Below are 10369 nucleotides of genomic sequence, written 5' to 3' on the forward strand. Positions count from 1 at the left end.
GAAGGAATGATAGAATCAAAATGAGAGAACAATAAAATGAGAATGAAACAATGAAAGAAAAAGAATGAGAGAACGATAAAACGAGAATTAGAGAATGATAAAACGTGAATGAGAGAACGATAAAACGAGAATGAAACAATGATAGAACGAGAATGCGAGCACGATAAAACGAGAATGAAACAATGATAGAACGAGAATGCGAGCACGATAAAACGAGAATGAAACAATGATAGAACGAGAATGCGAGCACGATAAAACGAGAATGAAACAATGATAGAACGAGAATGCGAGCACGATAAAACGAGAATGAAACAATGATAGAACGAGAATGCGAGCACGATAAAACGAGAATGAAACAATGATAGAACGAGAATGCGAGCACGATAAAACGAGAATGAAACAATGATAGAACGAGAATGCGAGCACGATAAAACGAGAATGAAACAATGATAGAACGAGAATGCGAGCACGATAAAACGAGAATGAAACAATGATAGAACGAGAATGCGAGCACGATAAAACGAGAATGAAACAATGATAGAACGAGAATGCGAGCACGATAAAACGAGAATGAAACAATGATAGAACGAGAATGCGAGCACGATAAAACGAGAATGAAACAATGATAGAACGAGAATGCGAGCACGATAAAACGAGAATGAAACAATGATAGAACGAGAATGCGAGCACGATAAAACGAGAATGAAACAATGATAGAACGAGAATGCGAGCACGATAAAACGAGAATGAAACAATGATAGAACGAGAATGCGAGCACGATAAAACGAGAATGAAACAATGATAGAACGAGAATGCGAGCACGATAAAACGAGAATGAAACAATGATAGAACGAGAATGCGAGCACGATAAAACGAGAATGAAACAATGATAGAACGAGAATGCGAGCACGATAAAACGAGAATGAAACAATGATAGAACGAGAATGCGAGCACGATAAAACGAGAATGAAACAATGATAGAACGAGAATGCGAGCACGATAAAACGAGAATGAAACAATGATAGAACGAGAATGCGAGCACGATAAAACGAGAATGAAACAATGATAGAACGAGAATGCGAGCACGATAAAACGAGAATGAAACAATGATAGAACGAGAATGCGAGCACGATAAAACGAGAATGAAACAATGATAGAACGAGAATGCGAGCACGATAAAACGAGAATGAAACAATGATAGAACGAGAATGCGAGCACGATAAAACGAGAATGAAACAATGATAGAACGAGAATGCGAGCACGATAAAACGAGAATGAAACAATGATAGAACGAGAATGCGAGCACGATAAAACGAGAATGAAACAATGATAGAACGAGAATGCGAGCACGATAAAACGAGAATGAAACAATGATAGAACGAGAATGCGAGCACGATAAAACGAGAATGAAACAATGATAGAACGAGAATGCGAGCACGATAAAACGAGAATGAAACAATGATAGAACGAGAATGCGAGCACGATAAAACGAGAATGAAACAATGATAGAACGAGAATGCGAGCACGATAAAACGAGAATGAAACAATGATAGAACGAGAATGCGAGCACGATAAAACGAGAATGAAACAATGATAGAACGAGAATGCGAGCACGATAAAACGAGAATGAAACAATGATAGAACGAGAATGCGAGCACGATAAAACGAGAATGAAACAATGATAGAACGAGAATGCGAGCACGATAAAACGAGAATGAAACAATGATAGAACGAGAATGCGAGCACGATAAAACGAGAATGAAACAATGATAGAACGAGAATGCGAGCACGATAAAACGAGAATGAAACAATGATAGAACGAGAATGCGAGCACGATAAAACGAGAATGAAACAATGATAGAACGAGAATGCGAGCACGATAAAACGAGAATGAAACAATGATAGAACGAGAATGCGAGCACGATAAAACGAGAATGAAACAATGATAGAACGAGAATGCGAGCACGATAAAACGAGAATGAAACAATGATAGAACGAGAATGCGAGCACGATAAAACGAGAATGAAACAATGATAGAACGAGAATGCGAGCACGATAAAACGAGAATGAAACAATGATAGAACGAGAATGCGAGCACGATAAAACGAGAATGAAACAATGATAGAACGAGAATGCGAGCACGATAAAACGAGAATGAAACAATGATAGAACGAGAATGAGAGAACGATAAAACGAGAATGGAGGAATGATCGAACCAAAATGAGAACGATAGATCAAATGAGAATGAGAGAATAATAAAACACGAATGACAGAATGATAGAACGAGAACAAGAGAACTATAGAACGAGAACAAGAGAACTATAGAACGATAGACAGAACAGAAACAACAGACAGAATGATAAAGAGAAAACTATGCATAGAATGAGAAAGAGAGAACAAGAGAACAATTGATAGTTTTCATGTGACGTCACACCCGGAGGGCAAACGAAGCTTTGCTGCACTGACCGCCAGTTATTGTTATGCAGATTATATTAAGTAGTAAACGCAGATATTCAGTAAACACCTTGATGATGTAATGATGATGCTACACAATGTGTAAAGTTTCAAATTAAATGGTTTGCCGTATAAAACCATTATAAAGAAAACTGAACCATTAAGCAGATTGCGTTCATATTCCGGCCTCATCTGCTTGCCTATGTAAACTATGCATCATTAATTTGATCTTTTAATATTACTGTTTTAAATATAAGGCACTTTGTGTTTTTTCACTGAAATATCGCCGTGGGTGCTTAATATGAATTGCAAATGACCAAAACTTGTATTTTGTTCTCATACCTTTGTTTTATTCTTTTGAGAGGTGATCTAAATAGTTGCGGCTGGGAAACAGATGGAAAATTGACAGGATTGTGCTGCTGTTACTGTCAATAAAATTACTACTATGACTACTACTACTACTACTACTAAAAATAATATGGACAAAACAATACTTCCAATAGTTAAATAGCTCTAGTCTAACGGTTTTCGGTTGCCAAGTCACACACCAAAAATGCACCTTTGTCATCTGCAATTTACAACAGGTCTGAATGCAGCTCATCCACTCATACTGTCCACTGCTGTGCTGTGCTTTCATATAATCACACACAGGACAGCAGGATTTCAAGGTCAGTAAGTGACCTTGAATGTGTTCTGCCCCAAAGCCGTTTCTGCTCAGAGAGAGTGCTGTGACACATGTGGTTTGCAGAGAAATATGGCCACCCTGAGGCGCAGAAACGCCCTTCATTGGTCGGGTTCCACTCAATCGCTTCTGGACTTGTAAATGTACGACCATTTGTCAAGGAGATCTAAAGATTTGGACACAAACAATGTGGCGTGAAGCGAGGTGGGTGTGGCAATGGAGAAACCAGAGAGTCTAACGCTGAGGAAGTGACATAAAAGGTCAAAAAGTCAGCGGATGGGACAATGCAGAAACAGCACCCCGGTGACCCCACGATTACCACCCTGCCTGCTGCGGAGCAAACTTCTGGAAGCGTCTGCCTTTATCCAAACAGAGCTGCTCGATTATCACACGACAGCACATTAACACGACACCAAACGCTTGCAACACCTACTCACACTTCTGCTCTGTTTGACACCTCCTCAACCAACAAGTCCACATCGAGTTCTGCAACGGTCTGGATCGCGAAAGCCTTTCTCTGTTCGATTTCCAGCACGTTTAATTTGTTTAAAGACCTCGTCGGAGATATTTAGCTTACATATAAACATTCGCTCACACTGCACAACTATGTTTTTATATTTTGTAAAGAGTGTCTGAAGGTTTGTATGGCCATTGTATCATCTGGCAGGTGCTAAAAATCAACTTAAGCAGTAAGAATCGTTCGTAATGTGACTGTACTGTAAGAGTGATTGTATGTTGAGTGCCTTGAATGTATTTTTGCCATTCTAAAATGCTCCAAATAATGGTAAAATAAAAGACAAAATATATATCTAAAATGTTGGGTACCATGAATGTTGCAGGATGCACACTGTAATTGTTAAAATTAGCATTTAAATAAAATTGTTATATATATATACATATATATATATATATATATATATATATATATATATATATATATATATATATATATAAAAATCAAATTATTATATATATACCAAACAGAATGCATCATTGTTAAATTAGATTAGAAAATAATTTTTTTAGATATATTTACATATATTTTATATATATTTTACATATTTATTTTATAAAATATATTTACGTTTATTAAAAATAATTGTAGATAGGTATATAAAATGTAAATGCATTTTAGACAGAACAATTTTAAATACTGTAATTAAACAAGGTGATGAATTGTTTAAATTAGACAGATTGTTTTTAATCATTTAAAAATAAATGAATGAATAAAAATCTAATTTGGCAGAATTATAATAGAATACAATTTGAATTTAGGGAAGTAGAATTAAAATGGAATGTAATTCAAAGACATATAATATAATTCATGCAAGACTGTTTTTAGTTTTTTTAATCAATTGAATTTTTCAGTATTTTTTAGAGGTTTAAACACATCGCTAACACTAAATGGGAGCAAAAACAATATATATTCTAGGCTAAAAACACATTGACCCACACCAGCTTTGTCGCAGACCCTATAAAAGGCCAATACGGTGCCGCATCCGAGGCTCCTAATGATGCAGCTCATCCATTAAGCGAGCGCACAAACCCATTCACCTATTAACTGCATTAAAATCAGCCTGTCCTCGCGCGACCTCCCCTCAGGCCTGCGGTGGGGGAGGCCTCCTTGTGGAGATGCATCTATTGTGGTGCGAGCGCGCGGCTCCCCCATTAGCACGGCAGTCACCACAATGTATCTTTAGGAGGGTCAGTCCTGAGTTCTGGTTAAAATATCACAATAACAGCGTGCTGATGCTTTTCCCACGACCCTCCCATACACAGCAGGCCTCCCCGTCCCTCCTCTGGCCTTTACCGCGGTACAACTCCTCCACCGGCCAATGAAAAGGTTTACAAATCATGGGCTCTTTCGCTGGTGAAAACGGGAGTCTATAGACCTCTGGGTCAACAAATTACCGCTAGGACAATGACGTGCGTGTACATATAGGATATATTAGCTTTAAAAAAGATTCAAGGTCTTATTACCTGCTTCGAATCGGTGGGAAAACAAACACAGATGAATTTCGGACGCACACACGTCCAGTCGAGAGGTTAGACATACGGCTTCAGTGTCTGAAATTAGTTTTGAAGGCAAATATAAAATACACCGAGATAAAATAGTGACGAAAACTAACATTTCGACTCATTATACATAAGTGTTTATCATTTAGTTGCTGCAATCTAGACAAAGAAGCAGCTTAAATATAAATGAGTTCTCATTTGTCATGTTAAAATTAGCTTTTGTTTAATAGTGCAGTCTGCACTGCACTATTGTGTTTTCGTATTCCTTTATGTCAAAAAGAAAATGCTTTGAAAGAAAATCTTTCAGTACTGTAAAGTAACCCAGAAGAAAATTGTATTCTTCCATTATATTGCAGAAAGACTATTTATGATTCACTTAAGTTTCAACTTATAAAATGTTTCTTTTAAAACTGCTAAAGCCAAAAAATCTGTGGACAGCAGCTCTTTGATCTTGAGAAAATGTCCTATTTACATCTAAGACTTTTAATGCACAAATCAATAAATCAATCAGTCAAATAATAATAAAAAAATAAAGAAAGATTGTTAAAATTGTTAAAAAAACTGAATTGAACCAAAAAAAATTATTTAAAAATTAACAATTTAAATAAATAAAAAATAATTGTATATATATATAAAAAGCAGAATTTTAAGTTGTAAGCAAGCAGGGCAATACAATTTGAAATTTAGGAAAGCAGAACTAAAATGGAATTAAATTCAAAAGTCAAATGTAATAATTTATGTAAGAGATTTTTTACATGTATTGTAAATACAAAATATGACAACTAAAAAAATGCAATTGAAGCATCTTTATTTCTTTTTTTAACATTTTAAATGTAGCATTTTAAATGTACTTCTTGCATTGACTCACAGAGAACATACATTAATTAAAAAAACAATATAACACATCAAGTTTTTTTTTTTCTTTTTTTAAACATCAGGCATCCCTGCAACAGAACTCTCTTTTGGAACCTTTATTTTTAAAAGTGTATAAGAAAACATCTGTAGTTGTACAACAGAAAAATCTCTTTAACTCGACTGTTTCCCCTAGACGGCAATGAGATTAAATGCGGAGTCTTCTGACACAGAGATGTTTGTCCTGAAAGACACCAGTAATGTCACATGTCTCCTCTACATTCTTAAAAATTAAGGTTCTTTATTTGCATCAATGGCTCCATAAAGAATCCTTTAACATCCACGGAATCTTTCCATTGCACAAAAGGTTCTTTTGAATATTCAAATGTTCTTCACACTAAGAAAACGAATGGTTCTGTTCACAGAAAGGTTATCCAAAGAATTAAAAAAGAATGAAAAAAAAGAACCATTTTTTTTTCTAAGTGTGAAGAACATTTTAACAATCTAAAGAACCTTTTGTGGAATGGAAAGTTCTATGGATGTTAAAGGTTCCATCAATGCCAAAAAGCACCTTTATTTTAAGTGTAACAGTAAGCAGTTCTCTGATGCTCTCACTGGTCAGTTGGAGGTCTCAGCACTTGCCATCTCATGCAATTCTTGACCATAATGATCAACAGCGGTCATTTCAAATAAGAAAGTTGATGCACCGAGGGCGAGCTGAACTGAGAGAGCGTGAGCAGACAGTCCGTGAGCGGTAATTGTATTTGTGTGCTTGTTGCCCCTGCGTGGCACGGTCCCCCCCCCGACTCTTGCCCCTTAACCAGGGTAACAGATTGGCATGCATAGCTAACAAACCTGATTGTCTGTGCTTCTTTGTATAGGCAGCGAGCCCTGCGAGAAACCCCGATTACAGAGTTTGGCATGCCACCCGATCCATTTTTTGGAGCGGGCCCCTTGTACATCAGCGACAAGCATAATGCGAAATGAATTCGCCGCACTCACCGGGTAAATACATTTTAAACACTTTACCTCTGCCAAACAATGGCCACCGGCTATGCCTGTTATCTGCCGATTTATCAGGCGAAAAACCAGCGGAGGCCGGCGGTGACAGTGTGAAAGTGGAAGCAGGACTCTTGGCACGGCCGGCGAGACCCCGGGTGCACAGATGCGCTTAAAGCCGAAATGTGCAGCCACTCTATTCACCGTGCTTATTGTTCTGATAAAACAAAAGCCGAATCAAGAGTATCAGCATCTGTCTTCAATCTTTATGTATTTACGGATGAAATGATTTTCCCATTAGCGGGGCTCACGGAAACTCTTTGCATATTCATGCTTCTTTATTTGAGAAATGCACTGTATGCTAATGTTCTTTTTAATGAATGTGAATATGGAATTATGAATATGAAATGTGTATTTATCATCAATTAAGCATCAAGGAACAAAAGGCAACATGGCATGGCCTCAAGTGTCTTGCTGTTATTTTAAAATGGTAAAAATAATAATTAAAAAAATTATAAAATAACAAATATAACAATACAGATAAAAAAATAAATAATAATACATGTACAAATAAAACAAAAATAATACATAATTAAAATAAACCTATTCTATAAAATGGTAAAAAGTAATAACAAAAGATAATGAATGGATAATAAGAAAGTAAAACAAACAAATAAATACAAATAAAACTAATTAAATACATGAACATAAATCTATTCTATAAAATGGTAAAATAATAATCAAAGCTCAAATAATAAAATAAAACAATGAATAAATAGACAGAAAAAAAATACATATATATATATATATAAATTATTCTATAAAAGTGTAAAAATAACAATAACTCAAATAATAAAATAAAAAATGAACAACAAGAAAATAAAAAAAAATTATAAAATATAGAAATATAAATATTCTATAAAATGATAAAAAAGTCTAATAATAAAATAAAAAATAATGAATAACAAATAAAATACATAAATAAAAATCTGTTCTATACCATTTCTATTTTACAAAATGGTAAAATTAAAAAAATAATTAATTAAAATAGCAATAAATAAATAAATTCAATAACATTTTTGCCATTCTAAAATGGTAAAAAATAATAATAAATTAGAATTTAATAATTAAAATGAAAGACATGACTGTAGTAATTTTTGAAAGTATTTTTTTAGAAATACAATTTTTCAGTATTTCCATGAAGTAGCTTTTGTTATGGACCACGGTGGAAGATCACTTCATTTTCCAGTTTGCTTTAATTTAATGTCTTGAGGCCAAATAACATGAAACGGTTACCAAAACAGAAACCTTTCATTTAAGACGTGACGCATTCTTGACCATTTTGTCATTTCTTTGGACTATTAGAATCATCCTGTTGTCTCAATTTTTGAATTACAATTCAGTAAATTCCACTTTTTCATTCCAAATTCAACATCCAGGGAGCATGGCCAATTTCATCCAAATTCATGTGCATAATTATTTTGACATTCAGAACAGTCGCTCTTATTTTTGCCAAAATCAAAAACACTTTTGGACATTAATTGCATTAGCAAAAAAACAGCAGCCTGTGAAACAGCACCTAAAGCCATGTGAGGACACTGACCAGATAAAACCCCTATCAACACACACACACACACCATATGGCTCCCACACACACACACACACTCACACACACATCCATTCACTCATCAACAACATAATGAGCATCATTCACATTAATGGCTCCTCCAAACCAAAGCGGCACAACCAACCAGCTCATTCCAAAGACACAAACGACCTCAAAAACACAGAAAACCAGCATTCATCGCATGAACAACACGCCAATAGAGAAAGAGATTGGGAGCAATGCGTGTCCAGCGAGCGGAGCACAACAGCCGGACTGAGAGTGTGAGTTAGAGTGTGTATGTGTGTGTGGTCTTTAGGTCATCCTGAGCTCAGTTGCCCAACAAACACATGCCATCCCTGCGGCCCCCCCGCTGAGTTCCTATCAGGCTCAGAGCTCAATCACCGGCGCGCTCATGCAGCAACAACCCCAAAAACCTCCATCCTTGAGACCCGAGCACCACCCGATTACAGCTCATGCATCCTTAAAGCTCTCCCCATCATCGTAAAATGACTTATTTATGGGGTGTGACCTCGATGCAGAACGCGCTGGTGCTTTTTCAGGATAGCCGTGTTGTTTTCGGAGGCTCTCTCAAAGGTCACGGCACCGACAGAGATGGAAAAATAGGCGCCCCGCATCGTGCAACATGTTGCCTGAGCCGCAGCGAGGCTTTAGGAATATTATGACACATCGTCTAGAGGCAGGGTGTTTACCGTGATGCCATCTGTGCCGCGCTCGGCCAGTGAAGATGTAAAGAAAATTTTATTTCTTGGTATGCATGCATTCCAATATGCAGATTCTTGGTACAATTGCAGGGTTGTGGGTTTCTTCAAAAGCTGATGCTGTTGACAAGTTTTCTTAAAGGCCGTTTGGGGTGGCGTCACGCAGGTGTGAGGAATTAGCGATCGGGAACACCTGTGCCATCCCAAAAAACCTGTAAATGCCTTTTCAGGCCACATCCGGAAGTTATGGCACATCTGAATCCAGTGTCCAGTACTAAGATGGAAAATTAAAATCACAAATGAGCTCTTTTTTTTTAAATGTGTCAATTTTTAGATAGTAATGAGATTAAATGGAGAGCAATTGGGACATTTTCGCTTTTAAGATGCGTTTTCTCAAGTCACAAATTGAGATATTTATCTTTAATATTTCAATTTTCAGATGAAAGTGAGATAAAATGCATCCTCTAAAATTCAAATCACAGATGAGATTTCAATTTTTAGATAGCAATCAGATGAAATGTAGAGAAAATTTTGTCATATTTACCCGCTTTTCTGATGGGTTTAATCATGAGTTGAAATATGTCGGTGGAAAAGCCGTCTTTAATACTCACCGTCCCCATCTCGGGTCTAATGAGTAAAACAGGCTCCGCTGTGACGGATGACCTGTGAAATGACCGCTGCCAGTTTGTGTGAGGGACACGATGGTTTCAGATATCTGCAAACAATGAGTCGAAGCCGTAGATTGATGGCACAGGTACGTGAGACCGAACGCTTCAAGTGTGTTCGGCGGGAGACAAAGGAGAGACGTGAGGAACTCCAGACACAAACTCAAGTGCAAGTGCAAGAGACCACTGGGACAAAAAAAACAAAACAAAACAAAAAAACAACAACCTCACTGTGTTCATCACCTGTCCAGAGAGACACAAGAAACTCCACAAAGTACCTGCAAGCAAGAAAAAGTGTCCTGTGACTCAATTGGTTTTTACTGCAATTAATTGAGGTACTTTTTTACATTTGATTTCAATTAAACTTGACTTAATG

The sequence above is a fragment of the Sinocyclocheilus grahami genome, unplaced genomic scaffold (genome assembly GCF_001515645.1).
Source record: "Sinocyclocheilus grahami isolate Dianchi unplaced genomic scaffold, SAMN03320097.WGS_v1.1 scaffold449.1, whole genome shotgun sequence".
Classification (NCBI taxonomy): Eukaryota; Metazoa; Chordata; class Actinopteri; order Cypriniformes; family Cyprinidae; genus Sinocyclocheilus; species Sinocyclocheilus grahami.